Below are 13799 nucleotides of genomic sequence, written 5' to 3' on the forward strand. Positions count from 1 at the left end.
TGATTTCCTGAAACTATAGGGTTCCACCTTTCAACTACGTTTACCATCTGTCTCATGTGATTAATTTTCTGGGTTCAAAATATGTGTACTGATTATGCTGTAAGATGAATACCAACACCGTACTCCTCTGCAAATGATGTCTTTGGTTTATTGGTGTTCAATAATAATGATTAAAGATTCTTAAGAAAACTCAATAAAACTCACATTTCCTAATTATTGACTAAAAATAAAACTTCATGGGGGCAGAGTTTGCCTGGCTCCAAGTTGGCTGCAGAACAGTGAAGCTCCGATAACCCGGCCAACAATCCACCAACATCCTGGCACTCAGTGCGCTGCATAGACGCCAGTGGCCTGCTGCATATCTGATGCAATACCGGGTCAACCAGCCATAAGAAAGCGAGGCTCGTCGTGAGGCAGGGAAACCGCAAGAGGACTGACAACGTGTGGCACACCCCGAGTTGCAGCGCCAGTCTAGCACTGATCATGCAGCATATCTCCCAAGCATGGAGTGACTGACCCACTTTGATATGGAAGGAGCGGAGGCCCGATTGCAGCCGAGCTGGTGTGCCGGGGTCTTTTGGCACCATACCGAGCATGGAGCCCCTAATGCGATGAGTCACGCCAAGCAGTGGGCATGGGAAGGCAGCTCCCGAATAGTGATGGCGCTGGGATATGGGTGAAGTAAGGCTATTCCCCATAAGGGACAACAAAGTGCCGGAACCAGATGAAAACCAAAAAAAAATTGAAAAAATATAAAAATAAAACAGGACCCGAGTGGCAGCTGAAAATGGAGACTGAGGTAGCTACGCCCCGGCGGACAGCGAAGGCCCCAGAAGGCGAAACCTGGATGTCAGTGGTGGGCCTGGATGTTTCGCAAGACCCCCCAGTGGGAGCATCCTTGGTGGGCCTGCAGGGACACCATTGTATCTAAGCGGCCCGAGCTGTGCAGAACCGTAAGCAGCTGTGAGGGTCTTTGACAAGCTGGAGCCCTCAGCTCCATAACTCAAAAAGGACAACTATAAAAATGGCCCATAGAACGCTTCCCACATAGTAGCTATATGGGACGTATGTGGGCGCGGTCCAATTGACTTTTAACCAAGTGGTTGACCAAGAGCTGATCAGAGGGGGGTTCCCTGGACCTTAGATGCTTGACCTAAGACAAGCCCTATCTCATGGTGGTTGAGTTGCACAGCAATCACCCATATGCACGCAGCACCTATTGCTCGGCCCCGGTGAATCTCCCTTTCTGCCCAAACCATGAGAATCTACAGGGGTGCTTTACACAGTCCCCCCAATGGTTTTTCAGATCACAGCGCTCGGCGATATGCCAAATTACTGCCAAGCAGTCAAGACACAGGTTGGGCAAGCCTAATAAAACCCAACCCAAACTCCAGTTCAAGTCCTGCAGGACCCACGGAGTCTGGACTGAAGACTACTGTTACTGCGGTGGACATGGAACTCAAACAGATATTGAGATCTATGCCACAGAGTCTCACAAAAATATATGGCAAGATCGATGCGCTCACGTTTAAAATCCACAGGATGACGGAGCAGCTAGATAAGCACACTGAGAGGCTGGACACAGTGGAGAAGAAAGTGTCAGATGCAGAAGCTAAGCTAGCTGTGGAATCAACAACACATACGAAGGTGGACAAGCTACTTCACACCCTACAGGTAAAAACAGAAGATTTGAAAGCAAGATCCAGGAGAAATAACATACGCCTAGTGGGGGTGGCAGAGCACAAACAACGTAGAAAACATGGAACAATATGTGGAGAATCTCCTCACAACTCTGTTTGGGAGAGACACTTTTTCAGAGATATTTGTGGCGGAGCATGCTCACTGGCACCAAGACAGATTCCAGGGGCTAATTCTCACCCCATAATTGCAAGGGTCTTAAATTATAGAGACCGAGATGCCACTCTGTATAAAGCACGAGAACAGAAAACCTTGAAGCATGAGGGCTCTGAATTGTCTCTATACCCAGACTTTACACAACAAATTTAAGAGGCACAAAGGCTTTTTGTCCCAGTTAAGAGGAAACTTCATGAATTCCATTTGAAATGCAGTATGTTGAACCCTGCTAAGCTGCGGGTAATGTTGGAAAGAAAAGCACATTATTTTACAGACACTAAACAGGTATTCCATTTTCTCAAACAAAAGGAAAGAATTGAAGGCAGACAACAATCTCCCTGTTATACTTCAAACTAGGAAAATTATACACAGGATACGGAGGAACAATCACCTGACACAATAGATCATCTTGGAACATGTCGAACTACAGTGAGAAGAGCCTGTTGCTGGAAAATCTCACCATAGGTGGCTAGCACACCTATTATATCTTAGTAATGCACCCTACTAGAAGACATCCACAACCCTGGGACTCGGAGACAGGTTGGATGTTACCCTATTATGAGGACCTTGAATGCACACTATAGGTAAGATTGTTCCTGGTATTTCGGTAACGGCCCAAATTTAGACATGCAACATGCAAGAGTAATGATTTATAGTACTTTATGTGAGAAAGCCATTGTGTACACGGCCAATCGGGGTCTGACATATAATATGACGATGGGAAGTCCGTATAGTTAGATACTTAAGGTTACAACTTTTGTATTTTTGCGAAGAGTGGATGTTAAACTATACTATCATTACCTATCAGTGTCACGATAAAAGAGGGCAAAATGTTTGGGTAGCTTCATAGCAGGTGACATTCGCCCCCATGTGTTTACCACTAAATGCATACCATAGTTTTTGTTTCTGTTCAGTAGAGGGATTACCAGGAAGGAATGAAGTTTTTCTGTGCAATGTTTGGGTGTACATAGCGTGGGAGGGGATTTGAGGGGGTTGTTTTATGTTGGTTACTATTGAGGACAAGTGAAAAACATTGTTTGACTGGCCATGACCAATACTCGCAGACCATAGACACAAGTAGAGAGAACTAGGGCGAATAGCTGAAGACCAATCTGACACATCATGGATCCACTTACTCACCTGGAATGTAAGAGGTCTTAACGACCACAGAAAGATCCAGCAGGTGGTAGCATACTTTAAAAGTCACACGGTGCAATATATATATATAATTTCTTGTATTGTAAGAGATTATTTTGCTAAAGTGTAAATATCCTACAGGAAATCCACCTGGCCCCGGGGAGTGGTGCTCTGACCTCACAACGATTGCGGGGCCATTTTCTTGCAGCAGGATTGTCTTAACATGCATTTGGGGACGTAGTATGGGTACACTCCAGATCCCAAATTCAATAGAAAGAGGTGTGTGTGTGGACCCAGGAGGCAGGTATGTTGTCACTCTTTGCTGTAAAGATAATCTGTAAATATTATTGGTCCCAACCATGGTGACTTACTGTTCTACCATACCCTCAGTGCCCATCTATACCAATGGTGGGATCTACAACAAATATGGGGGGAATTTCAATTGAATATTGAACCCGGCGTTGAATCGCTCAAAAGGTCCACCCCAATGTCCCTGAGCAACTGCCCGGGCACTCCTTGAGATAGTGTTGAGGGTGGAATTAGTTGATAATTAGAGGTATCATAATCCCTCTGACACTGAGTTCACGCATTACTCCACCATGCATGACACTCAAATTCGCATAGAGTACTGGCTAGTTCCCAAGAGTTTGGTGCTTCAGGTCCTGAATTGTGAACCTCTTCCTTGCACTTATTCTGATCACTCATCCATGGCTTTGGAGGTGAGCTCTGTGGCCAGAGGGCCACTTCATTTCCATGGTGTTTCCCCCCTCCTCCCTGCTGGACTCTGTCTTTAAGGCAGAGCTAGAGCAGTCGATAGAAGATTTTTTCGCTAACAATGTGGGTTCTGGAGAGAGCGTTGCACAGTGTGGGAGGAATTTAAAGCTTACATCAGAGGCATCACATTCTCAAAGCATGCAGTAGTGTTAAAATCCACGAGGGACAGATTCATGAGCCTGGAGGAGGAAATATCTGACCTGGGTTCAAGACACCAGATCTATACTAAGATAGATTAAAGCTAAAATAGATGAATACCATGACACAGCCAATGGCCAAGTGGTACACATGGGCAAATACACAGCAGCCAGCCTACATGGTGAAGGGGAACACCCGGGGCCCCTTTAGCTGCCCTGATGCACCCTAAGTGAGAGACGGGGATTGTGGAGTTGTGAAATGAGGAAGGGTAACCATTATATGACACAAACCACATAGTGGATAGATTCCGCAGTTATTAAGCTGAACTGTATCGTACATGTGTTACTCCAGATGAAGGGGCTACACTTGACTACTTGGAGCACATAGCCATGACATGGCTCACTACAGAACATTTGATGGCATTTTTGTGCCCTGCTGAGATACGCGCTTCACTTGCAAGCATGCAGTCTGTTAAGGCAACAGACGGGGATGGGCTCACAGTAGCCTTTTACAAGGCTTATCAGCACTTACTTATACCACTCTTGGTTACATTGTATTAGGAAATGGTACAAATCAATCAATCAGGGGTTTGTTAAAGTGCTACTACTCACCTGTAAGGGTCTCAAGGTGCTAGGGGTAGTGGGGGTGCAGGTTCCATTCCATCAAGAAGGGGTTCTGTCGAAGAGCCAGGTTTTAAGGTTTCTTGCGAAGATGGGGAGTGATGTTGTCTATCTGAGGTAGAGAGGAAGGGCGTTCCATGCTTTGGCTGCGAGGAAGGAGAAGGAGCAACCTCCTGATCTGGTCTTCGTGGTGCGGTAGACAATGGCATAGCAGAGCTGGGCTGATCATAGGATCCTTTGGGGTGAGTGGAATTTGAGTCGGCTGTTCAGGTATGCTGGTCCGGTGCTTTGGAGGGCCTTGTGTGCGTGGGTGAGAATCTTGAAGGTGATTCTTGCCTCAATGGGGAGTCAGTGGAGTGTGCGCAGGTGCTGGGAGATGTGGCAGTGTTTTGGCAGGTTGAGGGACAGTCTTGCAGTGACGTTCTGGATGATCTGTAGCTTGCAGGTGAGGTTTTTATTTTTTCCGGAGTGTGTTGCTGTGACCAGGGTCTGCTGGTAACCAGGGTGTGAGTGACGGTCTTTTGGTGTTTGAGGGGGATCTCTTTGAAGGTCTTACGAAGGAGGTGGAGGGTGTGGAAGCAGGAAGACGAGACAGAGTTGATCTGGTTGTCCATTTTGAGTTCGGAGTCCAGGATGATTCCCAGGTTGCGTGCGTGGTCTGTGGGGGTTGGTGAGTTTCCAAGGGCGAGGGCCACCAACTGTCGCTCCAGGTGTCGGGGTTTGGGCCCATGATGAGTACTTCTGTTTTGTTGGTGTTTACTTGTAGACAGCTGTTTTGCACCCATTTGGTGACAGCTTCCATGCCCCTCAAAAGTTGTGTTTGGCTGTGTTGGTTTCGGTGGATAGGGAGAGGATGAGTTGGGTGTCGTCTGCGTATGACACAATGTTGAGTCCTAACAGTGGGGGTGTAAGAACTGGGACCACCAGTTCTCCGGGGGGTAGCTTGGCTCGAGCAGGAAGGCAGCCAGGGGCTCACGTGTAGAGCAGCTACTTAACACACAAGAAGTGGGCGCAATAATGGAGACCACACCAGTATTTGTGTTTGAAAATCAAGATCTTTTATATAGGTTTTAGATCAAAGCACTTCGGGCATTAGCGTTTCATTAAGGTACTTCATTAAAACATTTCATGGAAGCATTTCACTTTGCATATTCTTTAAAGTGGTAAAGCATTTCATTAAAGTTGTAGAACATCCAATAACACAGCCTGTCGCATTATAATCTTCAGCAGGCTAAGGGGGTACTTTTATAAACCAAGGGTTAACACTTCAAGAAGCAGTTATAAACATTTCCCCTTGTAAATCTCAACCATTCAATATCAGAAAGCATGTAATCAAAATAGTAATGGAGTAAATCAATCAGTATCAGAGCATAATCCCCTCAGGATTCGTAGACGCCCGCCCCAGCAAGAAATTCAATACAGGGAAAGATTATCTCCGCATCAGCATTGCTTAAAGGTAATGAAGCGTGAACAATTAATGTAGCAGGGGACTGTCAAAAAGGTAAATAACTTGGGTGTCACTTCGGGCCTAAGCAATTAACCAGGTGTAAAGAGTTAAGCAGGGGATGAACCTGTCCCCAGGCATACACAAACGATTGGCCCGAGTCACCTAGACACTCAATTCAGGCCTCACAGTCTCTAGAGGCACATTAGGGGGCCAACAGGGCCCAGTCTCGCTTTCCCCGGGGGAGGGACGAACTCGGGGCCTCCTCCGGCCTTCCGCCCTCCTCCCCTGGGGTTACCTTGTGACTTTGGCCCTCCGGGGCCCTTGCGTTAGTTCGCTGCAGGAGGGGGAGGGCTTCGGCCCTCTGACAGGCCGATCAGGTGAAGGGGGCACTCGCTGTCACAAGGGAGGGCTCCCTCAACCCACGGAGCCCTCCGGCAGTGTTCACAAGCCCCAGGGGGGGTGGTAGGCCGTGGGGGGAGACCCGCACCACTCTCGCGCTCTTCCCGGGTCTCCCTCCGGCCCCCAGGGCAGTCTCGGCTCCTTCTCGGTGATGACGAGGGCCCGGGACCAATCCGGTGGCGTTCTCGGGGGGTGGGAGAGTCAGCAGGACACCTCACCCAGCTTAAGAGGCAGCACCTAAATCCTGTCACTCCCAGTAGCATAAGTTCCTAACTAGGCCCTCCCGCCTAAAACTCCTGCGTGGGTTCCCCAGGTCAGTGATGCCCCAACTGACTAGAAAAAGTTCCCTCCCTTGCTTAAGTATGCCCAGGTCAGGTGACCACTCTCTAAGGCGGCAAAAATCAACTCCGCCTTTCTTCTGGAAGGTTCCAGGAGCTTCCCCACTCTACCTATGGACAGGGGATGGGAGGCTGGTATTGCAACATTGTATGGGGACCCAGCCAGCTCCTGGCAACTAAGGTGCTACACTAAAAAGACCACGCTGCAGTAGCAGGGGCCAGTGGCAGCCATGTTTGGAGTAGAGAGCACCTACACCCTAACATAGATTAGCCATGAAAAGGTGCCCGAAGACCTAAGGGCCAACAAAAAGAAGGTGGGAAAAATGAGGCAAGGGCAAAAAAAACACAGGGAAAGACCACCCTAGGGCTGACTGGTCTAACAGGGGGTGAGTGGAGCCATGTAGACGTTGAAGAGCATTGGACTGAGGGAGGAGCCCTGGGGGACTCCGCCAGTAATAGGTGTAGGGTCCGAGAGGAAAGGGGGGAGTCTGACCTGCTGCATTGTGCCGGAGAGAAAGGAGCGGATCCAGTCAAGGGCCTAGTCCTGGATTCCTGCATTGTAGAGACTGCGTATTAGTGTGCGGTGAGAGTCTGTGTTGAACGCCACTGAGAGGTCAAGAAGGATGAGGGCTGCTGTTTCTCCTTTGTCCAGTAGGGTGCGGATGTCATCTGTTGCGGGGAGGAGGGCTGGTTCTGTACTATGGTTTTTTCTGAAGCCGGATTGGGAGGAGTCGAGGATGTTGTGCTCTTTGATGAATGTGGTGAGTTTGCTAATGATGGCTTTCTCGAGGACTTTCACTGGGACCAGGAGCAAGGAGATGGGTCTGTAGTTTTTAAGGTCAGTGGGGTCCACTGAGGGATTTGTTAGGAGGGGGTTGACCGCGGCGTGTTTCCAGTCGTCGTGGAACGAGGCAGTCGCCAGGGAGCGGTTGAAGGTGTGGCGTAGCATGGGTGCGATGGTGTCGGCAGCTTTGTTGAAGATGGGGTGGAGGCAGGGGTCTGTGGGGGGCGCTGAGTGGATTGACTTCATTGTATTCAGTGTGACTTCGGTGGTGAGGGCTGTCCAGCTGTCAATCGCTGGTTTCTGGGTGTCGGGGTGGTTGGTGAGAGTTTAGTGTGTAGGTTGTCTTCATCGAAGTTGTTGTAGATGCTCTTCATTTTGTGGTGGAAAAAGGTGTTTCGTTTGTCACAGAGGTCTTGTGAGGGAAGGATGTCAGTAGACCCGCTGGTGGGTTGGGCGAACTCCTCGATGATGCTGAAGAGTTCCTTGCTGTTGTGCGCATGGGTGGAGATTCTGTCTTCACTTTCTTCCTCATTTCTCTGATGAGTTGGTGGTGGGGGCTCTGAAGTTGTTGTGGGCTTCTGTGGATTTGGTGTTCCTCCAGGCCTTTTTGAGGTGGCGGCAAGTGCATCTGGACTCTCGATGTTTGGTGGTAAACCATCTGGCTTTCTTGGTGTGGGTATTGTTGTTTTTCTTGATGGGGGCTTTGGTGTTGGTGCTGTCCGAGATCCATCTGTGCAGTGTTCGGGCTACGGTGATGGGGTTGTCATTTTTCACGCAGGTTGGGGTGGAATTGTTGAGTGAGGAGGTGAGCTTGTCGTCTGTGATTTTGGTCCAGTTTCTTCATGGGAGCAGGTGTTGGGGGGTCTGTGGATGGTGGGTGTTCTGAAGGTGAAGTGGACGTAACGATGGTCGGTCCATGGGAGTTCAGTGGTGGGGCTGAAGGTGATGGAGTTTCCGGTAATGAAGAGGGGGTCGAGGGTGTGTCCTGCTGAGTGCGCGGGCTCTGTCAAATTGGCAAGATGCCCCCTCAATTTGATTGTTACTCTCCTAAAGAAGCCTAAACAATCCAATGAGTGCTCCTCATACAGGCCCCTTTTGCTGTTAAATGTTGACAGCAAACCGTTCGCTAAATTATTGGCCAACCTATTGACACCCTTGATGCTGATACATCCAGAACAAACTGGATTTGTACCCAGTCATAGCATTACCTATAATCTCCGTATACTCTTTGGAAGTATACAACAAATAAACTCAGATGTGAGGGCTGCTGCCGTTTTCTTAGAGGCTGAAAAATTATTTGACTCTGTCAAATGGTTATTCATGTGATCCGTCCTCCGCCGAATAGAAGTGAGCAAGGCGTTCCTGCGCCTGATCAAGCTATTGTTCACATGACCAGTGGCTCGAGTCCGAGTGGGCAATACTCTCATCAGTATTCAATATCTCTAGAGGTACCCAACAGGGGTGCCCATTATCGCCTTTACAGTATGCACTAGTGGCGGAGCCGCTAGTGTGTGCTCTATGCGAATACCTCAGTCATTGAGGACTGCTATTACCGGGTCTTGGCATATGCAGACACCACATTGATTTATGCCCAGAACCCGGAGAGTAACCTCTCTCCTATCCTCAGGAAGGTGGTCCATTTCGGAGGCCTCTCAGGTCTTACCATCAACCAGGACAAATCTATAATTTACCCGTTTACCCCGACCATGAGACCAGTTGCTTAAAATTCCCACTGCACTGAACGAAGGTGTCTGTTTGATACTTGGGTATACAGATTCGCACCAATCCCTTTACAGTCTTACTCGATAATTACAGATAAGCAATGAACAAATTAGAAGACGATTGATGGGGCGTGGCTTGGCAGCCGATGGTGGAAGACGTGTGAGCACTGAGCTCCGCAGCAGCCTCCCCATTAATCCTGACGATTACCATCCTGGTAGCCTCTGAGCCCTGATTTCGCCCGCGTCTCCACCCGCACACCTGGGGGCCTGAGCGGAGACAGTGGGAGCGAGTCCCCGGCCGCGTAGAGCCCGCGCAGCGCCTGGAGCTTGGTGGGCGGCGCCGGCCATCTTGCGGCCTAAGAGATCGGCCGCATCCCCGGCCTCGCGTGGTCAGAAGGCCGGGCCGCGGTGGTGCCTGGCCGGCCACCAATTGCCGCGAGGACCGGTGCCCGGAATTTTCGCGCTCGCCGCGGCGGCGGGGCCTGAGCCGCTTTGCCGCGGAGTGTCCACAGGAGCACGGCGGGGACGCCTGCGGAGGAGGAGGCCAGTGGGAGCCCTCGGCCCTGGGGGGCCTGCTACACGCCCAACGCGGATCGCAAGCTTGGGGTAGGGCCTGCCCCTGCGCGACCTGCCGGGGTCGCAACTGACCGGCGCTGACCCCCTGGCCACTTGATATTGGGAGATCCCGCTGTGTGCCGGCTACGGAGCGCAGGCTTGGGGTGAGGCCTGGCCCTGCGCTGCCTTACAGTGTGAGGACAGACCGGCGCTGGCCCCTGGCCGCGTGCCGTCAGGGGGCCCTGCTGGGTGCCGACCACGGATCCAGGTATTGGGGTAAGGCCAGACCCTGTGCAGCCTACCGGAGGAGAGACGGACCGGCGCCGACCCCAGACCGCTTGCCACCGAGGGACCCTGCAGATGCCGGAAGGCCTGGTGACCGGGCACTGGGGACACCCAGGGGGCCCTGATTTCTGGGGCCTGGGGGTGCTACTCCCTGGCCCTCACGTGCTTGGAACTTTGGGAGGCCGCCTCTGACGCCATTTTGGGCTGGTAGCTTTGGACATCGCGTCTGGCCTTGGGGGAGCGGCGCATTCGGGGGGGCTCCCTGTGCTTGGTGGCCGGCAATGCGGAGAGCGAGGTCCAGGCGCTGCGAGGGAGTTGCTGGTTTTGTGGGCCAGCGGAACCGGAGGAGGTGTGGCGCGGGGAGAGGCCCGGGGCACTCGGCCTGGAGAGTTGGACTTGGTGGAGGACGCCGACCCTGTTGCTGCAGAGGCGAGACACGACTACCTCCATGGGGAAACGCCCGAAACCTCCCCCGGATGCTGCTGGGGGGGCGACGGATGACCGGGGCTCTACCCTGGACGTTGACCCGGCGGCGGGTCTGCCGCAAAGCCAGCTTGAGCAGATCCTGAAGGCCATCGCCGACACCAGGGAGGCCCTGCATCATGACATCGGGCAGGTGTCCACGAGCCTGGGCCTATTGCGTGCGGACCACGGCAAGTTGGCAGATCGGGTCAAGCAGACCGAGCTCCGGATTGATGCGCTGGAACCCACGTCGAAGGCGGCGGACACCCTGATGGGGGAGCTGCAGCAAAGGGTGCATTTACTGGAGCAGAGGGCGGAGGATGCCGAAGGGCGCAACCGCCGCAACAACATTCGCGTGGTGGGCCTGCCGGAGAAGATTGAGGGGACTGACATGTTGGGCTATCTGGAGGCCTGGCTGCGAGATGTGGTTGTTCCGGAAGGGCTATCACCGTTCTATACTCTGGAGCGTGCTCACCGCGTGCCGGCTCGTCCCCCGGCCGAGGGCCGGCCTCCCCGCCCAGTGGTGGCGCGGCTGTTGCATTACAGAGATCGGGACATCATCCTGCAAAAGGCGCGAGCGCTGGGGCCCTATAAGGTGGACAACGCCCAGGTCTCCATATATCCGGACTACTCCTTGGAAGTCCAGAGACAGCGGTCGTCTTTCCTGGCGGTCAAGAAGGCGCTTCGGGAGGAGGGCGTCCGCTACTCTCTCCTATTCCCAGCCCGCCTACGGATCATGCTGGATGGCAAGTCTTCCTTCTACGACACTCCCGACGACGTCTGGAACTGGCTGGAGTTATACAAGACCGGCGCGGATGCACTTCATGCGCCCGAGGAACGACGGAAGGCGCCGCCGAGACCTAGGCGGAGCAGGAGACACAAGAAACGACCACCGAACGTTCGGACACCTTCGATCTCACAAGCTGAGCTGGAGCGCAGAGATGCCCTCCGGGCGGTCTCCACCATCTCCCAGACAAGGGGCTCCGCATCGGCTGTGGAGTCGGGCTCCCGAGGGGGCACCGACGAGGGGACTTCCGAAGAGTCGGCGGCTGGAGGCCCCGCACCGCCACATGTCACACCTGGGACTGCTGACGGTTTGCTGGACGAATAAGGCTAACGCTCCCCGGCAGTGGTATTGTATAAACTGATGTGTTCCTGGTCTGGGTTTGGGACGGTGGCGGCATCGACCAATTGAGCCTGGAACTGGTGTTGGGTGGCCAACTTCTGGGGTGGTAGCTACTTTGCTCGAGGAGGAGACGCGGGGCGCGTGGGGCACGTTGGGGAGGCCTGACTGGGAGGAGTGGGCTGTTCTTGGTCTGTTGGAAGAGGCGACAGGCCACCCCCTCTTCTCCCACACCTATTGTGGGACTCTGGTAGTTGCCAGAGACTGTTCCTTTTGGGAATTAATCATTTGGATGGGTTTCTGCTGTTGTGGGCCTATTCTCGGGAGGGGTGGAGCAGGGGATTGTTGGGGAATGTTGGGGTTTCGATCTTGGGGAGCAGCCAGTGTGTGTGCGCGATACTTGCTTTCATTGGGACTGTGCTTGTTACCAGGTATGGGGACCCTCCTTGAACTGAAGTGTGTGACCTGGAATGTGAGGGGTCTGAATTCCATGCTGAAGCGTCACAGGGTTCATGCTCATCTTGTCCGCAGGGGGGTTCAGGTTGCCTTCCTGCAGGAAACTCACATTGATCAAACTGAGGGGCGGGCTCTGCAGCGTAGATGGCGGGGGCATATGTTTTACACCACCTACTCGGCCTTTGCCAGGGGGGCTTTGATTTGGGTACGAACAGGGATCCCCTTCCAGCCATTAGTGACGATAGTTGACCCCGAGGGGAGGTTTGTGGCTGTACAGGGCCGTTTGGATGGGAGGGACGTGACGCTTTGCAGCGTATACGCCCCGAACGTGGACCAACCTGCCTTCTTTGCGCGACTGTCTGGGAAACTGGCGACTGTCCTAGCTGGCACGGTCCTGCTTGGGGGGGATTTTAACTCTGTACTGGATATAGAACTGGACCGTTCTCACCCACCACTGGCGCAGGCGGCAGCTCACAAACTAGCGAAGAGTAGGAGGGAGTGGCAGAGTAGCTGGGGCCTGGTCGATGCATGGCGGACCGAACACCCCACGGAAAGGGACTTCTCCTTTTATTCCCCCCCACACGATCTGCATGTTTGCCTAGACAGCATTCTGTGCTCCTTGGACGTCCAGAGCCTGGTCCGCCACAGTGAGTACTTGACCAGGACGATATCTGATCATAACCCCTGCCTGGTGACGGTACAATGGATGAGGCGACGCCAAGCTATCCCGACGTGGCGGTTGAATCTACTGACGCTGGAGGACCCACCGTTTAGGGCCGCAGTGCGCAACGGGGTGGAGGAGTACTTCGGCGCTAATGTGGGCACGGCCTCCAGCAGGGCACTGGAGTGGGACGCCTTTAAGGCGGTGATTCGGGGCGTCTGTATCTCGGCTACTGCGGGAGTCCGTAAGACCCTCCTGCAGGATGTAGAGCGCAGCGAGGACCGATTGCGCACTGAGGAAAGACGCAGCCACACGGACCCTGAGGCTCACGGAGCGGTCTCAGCGGCACGAGAGATGGTGGCGACGGCAATGGAAAAGCTGCGCTGCTTTGACTATAAGGAATTTCTGGTCCGGGCTCACGCCGAGCGTGATAAAGTAGGCTCACTACTGGCGTGGTTGGCCAGCCCTGGGAACCGAGGCTCCCCGATAGTGGCGCTCACCACCCCAGAGGGGCGCATGGTTTACACGCAATCGGACATTAACGACCAGTTCCTTCAGTATTACAAGCACCTTTATAGGAGCAGGATGCCGGATCCCCCGGTGGAGCTGGAGGAGTTCCTGGTGGCGGCGCAATTGCCCAGGCTCGACCCGGAGCATGCGAAGCAGTTGGGCGGAGACGTCTCCGAGGGAGAGATCAGGGTGGCCATCAAACACATGGCCCGCCGCAAGACTCCGGGTACGGATGGGCTCCCGATCGAATTCTATGCGGCCTATGCGGATGTGCTGGTTCCGCGATTGCAGGCGGTTTACCGAGAGGCCTGGAACTCGGGGTGCTTGCCGGCGTCTACACGCGAAGCTTTGGTGATACCCTTACTAAAGCGAGAGGGAGATGCGAGCAGCCGTGCGGCGTACCGCCCGCTCTCCATGCTCACCACGGATTACAAGATCCTGAGCAGGGTCCTCGCGACGAGGCTACTAACCCACATGCGCTCCTTGGTACATAGTGACCAGGCGGGCTTTATTCCTCAGCGCACCACTGCCACCT

The sequence above is a fragment of the Lissotriton helveticus genome, chromosome 6, assembly GCF_964261635.1.
Source record: "Lissotriton helveticus chromosome 6, aLisHel1.1, whole genome shotgun sequence".
NCBI classification, from domain to species: domain Eukaryota; kingdom Metazoa; phylum Chordata; class Amphibia; order Caudata; family Salamandridae; genus Lissotriton; species Lissotriton helveticus.